This window comes from Salvelinus fontinalis, chromosome 36 (assembly GCF_029448725.1).
Source record: "Salvelinus fontinalis isolate EN_2023a chromosome 36, ASM2944872v1, whole genome shotgun sequence".
Taxonomy (NCBI): domain Eukaryota; kingdom Metazoa; phylum Chordata; class Actinopteri; order Salmoniformes; family Salmonidae; genus Salvelinus; species Salvelinus fontinalis.
The window spans coordinates 19,900,391-19,910,690 of NC_074700.1; positions in this window are offsets into that span (position 1 = coordinate 19,900,391).

Here is a 10,300-nt window from a genome sequence, read left to right on the forward strand (position 1 = left end):
ATTCTTTGTTTTCTTTATTATTTTAGTTAGGTCAGGGTGTGACATGGGAAATGTTTGTGTTTTGTTGGTTTTGGGTGATTCTATGGTAAAGGGGTTGTTGGTGTAGTATATGGGTTTGTGTTGAGTACATGTGTCTAGCGTTGTCTATGTATGTTTAGTTGTCTAGGAGAGTCTATGGTTACCTGAATGAGTTCCCAATTAGAGACAGCTGATTTCGGTTGTCTCTGATTGGGAGCCTTATTTAGGGTAGCCATAGGCTTTCATTTGTGGTGAGTAGTTGTCTATGTGATACGTTTGTAGCCAGTGTGTGCACATCGTTGTTTAGCTTCACGATCGTTTTCTTGTTTTGTTTAGTGTTTAAGTGTTTTTGTTTCGTTTGCCTTCTTCGTTAATAAAAAGGAGATGGCTTATTTTCCTAAAGCTGCGTTTTGGTCCGTCAATCCTCCACACGATCGTGACAGAACTACTCACCATTACAGGACCAAGCGGCATGGAAAGCGGCAACAGGACCCACCTACACAGGATTCGTGGACATGGGAGGAGATACTGGATGGTAAGGGGCCGTGGGCACAACCGGGAGAATATCGCCTTCCTCGTGAAGAGCTGGAGGCAGCTAAAGCCGAGAGGAGGCGATATGAGGAGGCAGCACGGAGACAAGGCTGGAAGCCCGTGAGTACAACCCAAAAATTTCTTGGGGGGGGGCCTTAAAGGGAGTGTGGCGAAGTCAGGTAGGAAACCTGCGCCTACTCCCTGTACTTACCGTGGAGAGCGAGAGTACGGGCAGACACCGTGTTACGCAGTAGAGCGCACGGTGTCTCCTGTACGTGTGCATAGCCCGGTTCGGTACATTTCAGCTCCACGTATCGGCCGGGCTAGACTGAGCGTTGAGTCGTATGTTATGAAGCCGGCCCAACGCATCTGGTCACCAGTGCGTCTCCTCGGGCCGGCGTACATGGCACCAGCCTTACGCATGGTGTCCCCGGTTCGCCTACATAGGCCGGTGCGGGTTATTCCACCTCCCCGCACTGGTCAGGCGACGGGGAGCATACAACCAGGTAAGGTTGGGCAGGCTCGGCGCTCAAGGGAGCCAGTACGCCTGCACGGTCCGGTATTTCCGGCGCCACCTCCCCGCCCCAACCCAGTACCACCAGTGCCTCCTCCATGCACTAGCCATATGGTGCGTGTCTCCAGCCCTTTACCACCAGTGCCTAAACCACGCACCAAGCCTCCTGTGTGTCCCCAGAGTCCTGTGCGTCCTGTTGCTGCTCCCCGCACTAGCCCTGAGATGCGTGTCCCCAGCCCGGTGCCACCAGTCCCGGCACCACGCACCAGGCCTACAGTGCGCCTCAGCCGGCAGGAGTCTGCCGTCTGCACAGCGATGACTGAACTGCCCATCTGCCAAGCGCCATCTGAGCCATCCGTCTCCCCAGCGCCATCTGAGCCATCCGTCTCCCCAGCGCCATCTGAGCCATCCGTCTCCCCAGCGCCATCTGAGCCATCCGTCTCCCCAGCGCCATCTGAGCCATCCGTCTGCAATGAGCCTGCAAAGCCGCCCGTCTGCCATGAGCCTGCAAAGCCGCCCGTCTGCCATGAGCCTACTGAGCCGTCCGCCAGACAGGAGCCGCTAGAGCCGCCAGCCAGACAGGAGCCGCTAGAGCCGTCCGTCAGACAGGATCTGCCAGAGCCACCAACCAGACAGGATCTGCCAGAGCCGCCAACCAGACAGGATCTGCCAGAGCCGCCAACCAGACAGGATCTGCCAGAGCCGCCAACCAGACAGGATCTGCCAGAGCCGCCAACCAGACAGGATCTGCCAGAGCCGCCAACCAGACAGGATCTGCCAGAGCCGCCAATCAGACAGGATCTGCCAGATCAGTCAGCCAGCCATGAGCAGCCAGATCCGTCAGCTAGCCATGAGCAGCCAGATCCGTCAGCTAGCCATGAGCAGCCAGATCCGTCAGCTAGCCATGAGCAGCCAGATCCGTCAGCTAGCCATGAGCAGCCAGATCCGTCAGCTAGCCATGAGCAGCCAGATCCGTCAGTTAGCCATGAGCAGCCAGATCCGTCAGCTAGCCATGAGCAGCCAGATCCGTCAGCTAGCCATGAGCAGCCAGATCCGTCAGCCAGCCATGAGCAGCCAGATCCGTCAGCCAGCCATGAGCAGCCAGATCCGTCAGCCAGCCATGAGCAGCCAGATCCGTCAGCCAGCCATGAGCAGCCAGATCTGTCAGCCAGCCATGGGCCGTCCCTCAGTCCGGAGCTGCAGTCCCTCAATCCGGAGCTGCCATTCCTCAGTCCGGAGCTGCCATTCCTCAGTCCGGAGCTGCCCCTTATCCTGGTGCTGCCCCTTACCCTGGTGCTGCCCCTTACCCTGGTACTGCCCCTTAGTCCGGAGCTGCCCCTTAGTCCGGAACTGCCCCTTAATGCAATGGGGTTAATGTGGAGGGGGGTCATTTGGAGGAAGCTAAGGAGGCGGTTAGGGACTGTGGTGACGTGGGGACCACAACCAGAGCCGGAGCCGCCACCGTGGATGGAAGCCCACCCAGACCCTCCCCTAGACTGTGTAATGGTGCGCCCGGAGTTCGCACCTTAAGGGGGGGGTTATGTCACGCCCTGGCCTTAGTATTCTTTGTTTTCTTTATTATTTTAGTTAGGTCAGGGTGTGACATGGGGAATGTTTGTGTTTTGTTGGTTTTGGGTGATTCTATGGTAAAGGGGTTGTTGGTGTAGTATATGGGTTTGTGTTGAGTACATGTGTCTAGCGTTGTCTATGTATGTTTAGTTGTCTAGGAGAGTCTATGGTTACCTGAATGAGTTCCCAATTAGAGACAGCTGATTTCGGTTGTCTCTGATTGGGAGCCTTATTTAGGGAAGCCATAGGCTTTCATTTGTGGTGAGTAGTTGTCTATGTGATACGTTTGTAGCCAGTGTGTGCACATCGTTGTTTAGCTTCACGATCGTTTTCTTGTTTTGTTTAGTGTTTAAGTGTTTTTGTTTCGTTTGCCTTCTTCGTTAATAAAAAGGAGATGGCTTATTTTCCTAAAGCTGCGTTTTGGTCCGTCAATCCTCCACACGATTGTGACACTATGTCAAGTCTCTGAGAGGGATGGAGGGGGAGTTTAGTAGGGTAGTTTATCTCATATTGTACAGTACACTGTGTCTGGTTTGTTGACATTATTCCCAAATTCTTCTGCTTGATCTATAATTGACTGACTTACTTCTGTAGTTCTTCATGCAACCAGCTGGATGTGACAGAAGTTTTTTATTTCTATTTTATTTGACCTTTATTTAACCGGGTAGGCCAGCTGAGAACAAGTTCTCATTTACAACTGCGACCTGGCCAAGATAAAGCAAAGCAGTGCGACAAAAACAACAACACAGAGCTACACATGGGATTAACAAATGTACAGTCAATAACATAATAGAAAATCTGTATACATTGTGTGCAAATGAAGTAAGGAGGTAAGACAATAAATAGGCCATAGTGCAAAGTAATTACAATTTAGCAATTAACACTGGAGTGATAGATGTGTAGATGAGGATGTGCAAGGAGAAATACTGGAGTGCAAAAGAGCAGAAAAAAACGAAAAAACAAATATGGGGATGAGGTAGGTAGTTGGTAGGATGGGCTATTTACAGAAGGGCTGTGTACAGCTGCAGCGATCGGTAAGCTGCTCTGACAGCCGATGCTTGAAGTTAGTGAAGGAGACGTAAGTCTCCAATTCGTTCCAGTCATTGGCAGCAGAGAACTGGAAGGAAAGGCGGCCAAAGACGTGTTGGCTTTGGGGATGACCAGTGTAATATACGTGCTGGAGCGTGTGCTACGGGCGGGTGTTGCTATGGTGACCAGTGAGCTGAGATAAAGCAGAGCTTTAACTAGCAAAGACTTATAGATGACCTGGAGCCAGTGGGTTTGGCGACGAATATGTAGCGAGGACCAGCCAACGAGAGCATACAGGTCGCAATGGTGGGTAATATAAGAGGCTTTGGTGACAAAACGGATGGCACTGTGATAGACTGCATCCAATTTGCTGATTAGAGTGTTGGAGGCTATTTTGTAAATGACATCGCCAATGTCAAGGATCGGCAGGAGAGTCAGTTTTACGAGGGTATGTTTGGCAGCATGAGCGAAGGAGGCTTTGTTGCGAAATAGGACGCCGATTCTAGATTTAATTTGGATTGGAGTCTGGAAAGAGAGTTTACAGTCCAGCCAGACACCTAGGTATTTATAGTTGTCCACATATTCTAAGTCAGAACCGTCCATAGCAGTGATGCTAGGCGGGCGGGCAGGCGTGGGCAGTGATCGGTTGAAGAGCATGCATTTAGTTTTACTAGCGTTTAAGAGCAGTTGGAGGCCACGGAAGGAGAGTTGTATAGCATTGAAGCTCGTTTGGAGGTTTGTTAACACAGTGTCCAAAGAAGGGCCAGATGTATACAGAATGGTGTCGTCTGCATAGAGGTGGATCAAAGAATCATCCGCAGCAAGAGCGACATCATTGATGTATACAGAGAAAAGAGTCGGCCCGAGAATTGAACCCTGTGGCACCCCCATAGAGACTGCCAGATGTCCGGAGAACAGGCCCTCTGATTTGACACACTGAACTCTATCTGATAAGTAGTTGGTGAACCAGGCGAGGCAATCATTTGAGAAACCAAGGCTGTTGAGTCTGCCAATAAGAATGTGGTGATTGACAGAGTCGAATGCCTTGGCCAGGTCGATGAAGACGGCTGCACAGTAATGTTTTTTATCAATGGTGGTTGATGATATCGTTTAGGACCTTGAGCGTGGCTGAGGTGCACCCGTGACCAGCTCGGAAAAAACGGATTGCATAGCGGAGAAGGTACGGTGGGATTCAAGATGGTCGGTGATCTGTTTGTTAACTTGGCTTCCGAAGACTTTAGAAAGGCAGGGCAGGATGGATATAGGTCTGTAACAGTTTCGGTCTAGAGTGTCTCCCCCTTTGAAGAGGGGGATGACCGCGGCCGCTTTCCAATCTTTAGGAATCTCAGACGATACGAAAGAGAGGTTGAACAGACTAGTCATAGGGGTTGCGACAATGGTGGCGGATAACTTTAGGAAGAGAGGGTCCAGATTGTCTAGCCCAGTAGGGATCCAGATTTTGCAGCTCTTTCAGGACATCATCTGTCTGGATTTGGGTGAAGGAGAAGCGTGGGCCAGTTGCTGCGGGGGGTGCAGAGCTGTTGGCCGGGGTAGGGGTATCCAGGTGGAAAGCGTGGCCAGCCGTAGAGAAATGCTTATTGAAATTCTCGATTATTGTGGATTTATCGGTGGTGACAGTGTTTCCTAGCCGCAGTGCAGTGGGCAGCAGAGAGGAGGTGCTCCTATTGTCCTTGGACTTTACAGTGTCCCAAATTTTGGGGGAATTAGTGCTGCAGGATGCAAATTTCTGTTTGAAAAAGCTAGTCTTTGCTTTCCTAACTGACTGTGTATATTGGTTCCTGACTTCCCTGAAAAGTTGCATATCGTGGAGACTATTTTGAAGCTAGTGCAGTGCGCCACAGGATGTTTTTGTGTTGGTCAAGGGCAGTCAAGTCTGGAGTGAACCAAGGGCTTTATCTATTCTTAGTTCTAAATTTTTTGAAAGGGGCATGCTTATTTAAGATGGTGAGGAAGGCACTTCCAGGATACCCGGGCCACTTCCAGGATACCCTGGCCAGGTCGATTAGAAAGAAGTGAAAGAAGAAGTTTTTTAGGGAGCGTTTGACAGTGATGAGGGGTGGTCGTTTGACCGCGGACCCATAACGGACGCAGGCAATGAGGCAGTGATCGCTGAGATCCTGGTTGAAAACAGCAGAGGTGTATTTAGAGGGCAAGCTGGTCAGGATGATATCTATGAGCATGCCCATGTTTACGGATTTGGGGTTGTACCTGGTCGGTCCTTGTTAATTTGTGTGAGATTGAGGGCATCTAGTTTAGATTGTAGGACAGCCGGGGTGTTAAGCATATCCCTGACAATAGATGGGGGGGCAATCAATTCACATATGGTGTCCAGAGCACAGCTGGGAGCTGAGGGGGGTCTTTCACTAGCGGCAACAGTGAGAGACTTATTTCTGGAGAGATGGATTTTTAGAAGTAGCAGCTCTAACTGTGGGCATGGACCTGGATAGTAGGACAGAACTCTGCAGACTATCTCTACAGTAGACTGCAACTCCGCCCCCTTTAACAGTTCTATCTTGACAGAAAATATTGTAATTGGGGATGGAAAGTTTGCGAATTTTTGGTGGCCTTCCTAAGCCAGGATTCAGATACGGCTACAACATCAGGGTTTGCGGAGTGTGCTAAAGCAGTGAATAAAGTAAATTTAGGGATGGAGGCTTCTGATGTTAACATGCATGAATCCAAGGCTTTTCCGGTTACAGAAGTCAACAAATGAGAACGCCTGGTGACACACAGGGCCTGGGTTAACCTATTCATAACCAGAGGACCAGAAGAGGAGTGGGATAAGGGTACGGCTAAAGGCTATAAGAACTGGTCGTCTAGTGTGTTCGGAACAGAGAGTAAAAGGAGCAGACTTCTGGGCGTGGTAAGATAGATTCAGGGCATAATGCACAGACAATGGCATGGTAGGGTGCGAGTACAGTGGAGGTAAACCTAGGCATTGAGTGACGATGAGAGAGGCTGCATCTCTGGAAGCACCAGTTAATAAGCTAGGTGCGGTCTCCGAATGTGTGGGGGGTGGGGCAAGGGAGCTAACCGAGGCATGAAAGTGGGACTAGGGGCTCCACAATAAAACAAAACAATGAGAACTACCCTAAAAAACAGTCTACAAGGCATATTGACATTAGAGGGAGGCATAAAGCAATTACAGGTGTTGATTGGGAGGGCTAAGACGACAACGGGTAAACAGCTAAGACAACAACAATGGGTAAATGGCGATGAATGGGCAGATAGGGGTCAGTTAGCTACACGTAAGGCCTGAGTTCGAGGCTGGGGCCGACAGATAAACTAAATGAAGTACCGAATTAGTCAACAGTCCAGTAGGCATCAGCTTTGTAGCCGAGTGATCATAGGGTCCAATAAGCAGCAATGAACGAAACATGGAGCCGCTCAGCAGTTATCACTATGCTAGTCGAGCGGGAGACACGGCACTCAGAGAGTTAGCGGGCCAGGGCTAATAGCTGGGTCCTCAGCGACATCAATGATGTAGTGGCCGGTTGAGAGCACATCAGCCGAAATACATCAGTAGACCAGTTGTGATGGATCGGCGGGGCTCCGTGTTGGGGGAATGGGCCTAGCTCAAGGATAACTGTTGCTTGCTTCTGGACACTGGCGTTAACCACGATAGCCACTCGGTAGCAGCTAGCTAGCTGCGATGTTCCGGTGTAATGGTCCAGAGCTTGCGGCAGGAATCTGGTGATGTAGTGGGAAATAGAAGCAGTCCGATATGCTCAGGGCTGATATCGCGCTGTGCAGACTGGCAGATATTATCCGGACTATCCGGGCTAAAGCGGGTTGTGTCTGTGCTAAAGGTAAAGACTGCTGGCAGTGGCTAACAATGATTAAATAGCTAGTAGCTAATTAGCTGGCTAGCTTCTGATGGAGATTACAGTTATAAGGTCTAAAAAAAATTGCAGATCCGTACCACGTTGGGTGAGGCGGGTTGCAGGAAGGTATATTTAATTTGAAAATGGAAAAAGACATTGAAATGTATACAAAAAAACTAAAAAAGCTGAATATTTACACGGGACAATAACGAACACGTCTTGCTGCTACGCCATCTTGGGAAACCAATCTGAAATTGATACTGAAATTGATAGATTTATAAATATGCCTGCTCATCCTCTTAATAATTAGACACAAAGTATATATCAGAACAATTATTATAGAAAAAACATGATATACTCAGATGACTGGTTGCTTAATTGGTTAATTGCTTAACTGATTGATTGATTGATTGTGTGCTGTGATATTTTACCAGTTTTTTTATTGTATGGTTTAGCCTTTAAACTTGTTTTTTGTTTTTTTTAAGTTCTCTTCACAATTTCCCATGTGTAAAAAAATAAATAAAGTAGTTTAAGAAAATAACAATAACGAGGCTATATACAGGGGGTACCAGTACCAAGTTGTGCAGGTTAGTGATAAGGGAATTATATGCTTAAAGGTATTGATTAGAATATTCCACCCTAAAACCATATAATTGTATGAAATGTATTAGAATCATAAAACTATAATCTGATGATGTGTGTAGTTTTAGTTAGAATTTGAACAAGGACCTTTTGTTCCTTTTTAGTATGTAAACAGGGTGCAAGTGTGAAACAAATGATAAGAGGAGCTATCAACAGACAAGCTGGACTACTGTGTTCCTTACAGGACATTCTGTCTCCACCCGTGGAGGGGAGAAACTGTTAGGCTCACAGAAAATTATGAAGCATGTTGCAGATTAAAGAAACAATGTATCTGTATAGTGGGAAAACACAGACTGTCTGAGCAAGGCGTAGTTTAAGATTTGAACTTGTATGTATGTGCGAAGGATACCTACTGTTTGTGTGGAAGTATGTGCGCAGCTATAAAATGGATGTCTTTGTATAATGGACTTCAGAATGTTCTCTGAATAAACTGTACTAGCCTTTTGCATAAGCTGAGTCTTTGACTAATTATTATTAAACCCATGGTCTTACAAACCTCGGGGATTGGTCAAAGCTATTGATTGATTGATAGTTATTATCATTGGGATTGAATATTCTCGTGACAGTTAGTCGAGGTAATTTCAGGCTGTATCACAACCGACCGTGATAGGGCGGCGCACAATTGGCCCAGCGTCGTCTGAGTTTGGCCAGTGTAGGCCGTCATTGTAAATAATAATTAGTTCTTAACTGACTTAGTTAAATAAAGGTTAAATAAAATATCTCAACAAAATTGGTAATATGTATATTTAGGTAGGGGTAAAGTGACTATGCATAGATAATAAACAGTGAGTAGCAGCTCTGTAAAATTATATATGTATAAAAAAATTATACATGGTTCAATGTGCCAATAAATCAGCACAATCTACTTTTTCAAATTGCCAGCATCTTGAAGCAAAAATTGGGTTCATGTATTCTGTGCTAATGAACATACAAACAAATTGAGTTTGTTTGAGTTGCATGTTCCATTGGATGGCACTCTTGTACCGCTGGTTGCTGGGGGAGACTGTGATTCAGTCTTCTGTTTTGGTGAAGTGCTCACTTTGTCCACCGGGTGGTGGACTTCTACTGCTTCTGCTGGTCTCCCTGCACTAACGTAGATAGATGTCACCTCAGTTCCAGGGGTGTTCTGTGGTTCTGGTCTTCCTGGTATAGTGCTCACTGGGTTGTCAACTTCTGAAACAACGACCTGTTAGGAGATGAGAAATCATAACAACGTTTAAATTATAATTCTTAAAAAATGTGTTTAAACCAAATAAATGATTGACAGATATGTTACCTGCAATAGCTGTTCTTCTTTAGGGGATGGCCATGTTTTGGCAGATAGGATACCTCCTACAACAAGGAACACACCAACGAAGAAGAACACATCAATAACACTGCCAACAATGGTGCCAACTGGTGATGCTGAAATTTGTCCATCCTTCTGACCTAGCTGTTGTTCAAAATGTTCCTCGAGAACAATATAACTGCAAAGATGTTAAAACAGTTCAACGTATTTTTACAATGATAGAGGTATACACAGAAGGTGGAAGCTAGTAAATTTGACTTACATATGTCCTTCATGCGTTGTGAGTTGGTCTCTGCACCGAAGTGATTTCCCAGCTAGCAATGAGGAATCGGCCCAGAAGGGGCCCTCTTCCGGGGGGGCGAAACTGATTGAATCGGCTTGGAATCGGATGTCGGACTTGGCCCAGAATCAAAATGAAGGACTGCCCAGAACCGGCCCAAGTACATCAGGCCGTATCCATCTACCGGAATTTAGCCGACTTTGCCGGCATCTTACCAGAATCTCCCCAGAAGCGGCCCGATGTAAATTTAAATAAATGTATACACAATTACCTGATTTAGTAATTTTAAATATTACTATTATACATTTAATACATACAAATTATACCATCCACCAAAAAATATAATTGTATGTATTTATTACCCCTTTTCTGTCATATCCAATTGTCTTGTCCCATCGCTGCAACTCCTGTACGGCCTCGGGAGAGGCAAAGGTCGATAGCCGACCATGTCAGCGTGCCTGAGCCTGGCACGCCACAAGAGTCGCTACAGCGCAATGGGACAAGGACATCCCGGGCCGGCCAAACTCTCCCCTCACCCAGACGACACTGGGCCAATTGCGCATTGCCACATGGGTCTCCCGGTC